Here is a 2,749-nt window from a genome sequence, read left to right on the forward strand (position 1 = left end):
TCAGGCTCTCGTTTGGTTCCTCAGGCTCTGTTTTTGTTCCTCGGGCCTTGGTATTTTTCCTCTGGCTCTGGTTTTGATTCTCGGGCCCTGGTTTCTTTCCTCGGGCTCTGGTTTTCTTCCTTGGGCTCTCATTTTCTTCTTTGGTCTCTGGTTTTTTACCTTGGGCTCTGGTTTAGTTCCACGGGCTCTGGTTTTATTCCTCCAGCTTTTGTTTTGTTCCTGGGGCTTTTGTTTTGTTCCTCAGGCTCTCCTTCTATTCCTCGGGCTCTGGTTTTGTTCCTCGAGGGCTGGTTTTGTTCCTCGGGCTCTGGTTTTCTTCCTCGGGATATGGTTTTGTTCCTCAGGCTCTCGTTTTCTTCCTCAGGTCCTCTTTTTTTTCCTCGGGCTCCGTTTTGGTTCCTCGGGGTCTGGTTTTTTATCTCGGGCTCTGGTATTGATCCTCGGGCCCTGGTTTTTTTCCTTGGGCTGTGGTTTTCTTCCTTGGTCTTTGGTTTTTTTCCTTGGGCTCTCGTTTTCTTCCTCGACCTCTGGTTTTGTTCCACCAGGGCTGGTTTTATTCCTCCCGCTCTGGTTTTGTTCCTCGGGCTCTGGTTTTGTTCCTCAGGCTCTGTTTTTTTTCCTTGGGCTCTGGTTTTTTCTTCGGGCCCTGATTTTGTTACTCGGGCTCTGGTTTTGTTCCTTGGGCCTGGTTTTGTTCCTCGGGTTCTGGTTTTCTTCCTCGGGCTCTCATTTCCTTCTTTGGGCTCTGGTTTTGTTCCTCGGGCTCTGGTTTTCTTCCTCAGGCTCTGGTTTTGCTCCTCAAGGGCTGGTTTTGTTCCTCGGGCTCTGGTTTTGTTCCTCGAGGGCTGGTTTTTTTCCTCGGACTCTGCTTTGTTTCCACAGGCTCTGGTTTTGTTCCTCGGGCCATCCTTTTGTTCCTCGAGCTCTGGTTTTTTTCCTCGGGATCTGGTTTTGTTCCTCGGGCTCTGGTTTTGTTCCACGGGCTCTGGTTTTATTCCTCGAGCTCTGGTTATCTTACTCAGGCTCTGGTTTTGTTCCGCGGGCTCTCCTTCTATTCCTCGGGCTCTGGTTTTGTTCCTCGAGGGCTGTTTTTTTTCCTCGGGCTCTGTTTTTCTTCCTCGGGATCTGGTTGTCTTCCTCAAGCTATGGTTTTGTTCCTTGGGCTCCGGTTTTTTTCCTCGGGCTCTGGTTTTCTTTCTCGGTCTCTGGTTTTGTTCCTCTTGCCCTGGTTTTGTTCCTCGGGCTCTGATTTTCTTCCTTGGGGTTTCATTTTCTTCCTCGGGCTCTGGTTTTGTTCTTCGGGCTGTGGTTTAGTTCCTTTCATGTCAGGCACGAATCCGCTTTTCGGATAACACCTAGTCTCCAGCACCTGCACCAGCAGCACCAGCAAGCCCAGTACCCAGCACGCAGCAAACTCAGGGCCCAGCACCCAGCCATGCCCGCCACCGGTACATGCCCAGCACTCAGCAATCCCAGTACACAGCAACCAGCACCCCCAGTGCCCAGAAACCAACACACGCATACACCAAGCACCCAGCACGCCCACCGCCCAAAACCCACCAACCCAACATGCCCAGCACACAGCAGCTGCCGGGACGACCACCCCCAGCGCCAAGCACCCAGCACAACCATTGCTCAGCACCCAGACATGCCCAGCAGGCAGCTTCTCTGCTGCCAACCGCCCAGCATCCCGACCGCCCAGCACCCGGACATGCCCAGGCCCTGCCACACAGCACCCACACTGCCCAACACCCAGCACCCACACATACCCGGCACAAACAGGGCCCAGCACACAGCACACACACATGCCAGGAATCCAGCACCCTCACAGCACAGCGCCCAGCAACCCCAGCACAGCCACCCAGCACCGCATATGCCCAGCACCCAGAACCGCATATGCCCAACACCCAGCACCCATTACCTCCAGTACCCAGCATCCAGCACCAAGACATACACTGCACTCAGTTCTGTATAGTACACAGCAATGCCAGGGCCCAGCACGGCCAGTACTTAGAACCCAGTACTCCCACTGCCCAACACCCACCACCAGGACATGCCCAGCACACAGCACCCCCACCACCCCACACTGCCAGCACACAGTACCCACTACCCAGACATGCCCAGCAACCAAACATGCCCAGCACCCAACACGCCACTGCCCAGATCCCAGCAAACCAGCCCCCAATATCTCCAGGGATCAGCACATAGCACCGGCACATGCCCAGCACCCAGCACCCGCAGCGCTCAGCACCCACCACCCCCAGTGCTCTGTACCCAGCACACCAAACACCCACCATCCAGCACCCCCACACGTCTCACACCCAGCACCCCCAGTGCCCAGCAACCAGCATACCCAACACCCACCAACCAGCATCCCCACCACCCAGCACCCCCAGTGCCCAGTACCCCGCACCCAGACATGCCCAGCACCCGGACATACACAGCACTCAGCACTGTCCTGCTTCCGGCTAGGACAGAGTTAACTTTCTTCCCAGTAGCTTGGGGGCTGTGCTGGCTTTTGGGTTTGGTATGCACCAGTGATTCGTTGCATTGTGCATTGCCTGCTTTGTATCATCTGTTGTTGTTGTTGTTCTCATTGTTATTATTACTGTTCTACTTCGTTTTATTTCAATCATTAAACTGTTTTATCTCAACCCGGGAGTTTTCCTGCTTGTAGTCTCCCGATTCTCTCCCCCATCCCACGGGGTGGGAGAGGGAGGTGAGCCAGCGGCTGCATGGGGTTTATTTG

Source organism: Calonectris borealis, chromosome 16 (genome assembly GCF_964195595.1).
Source record: "Calonectris borealis chromosome 16, bCalBor7.hap1.2, whole genome shotgun sequence".
Lineage (NCBI taxonomy): Eukaryota > Metazoa > Chordata > Aves > Procellariiformes > Procellariidae > Calonectris > Calonectris borealis.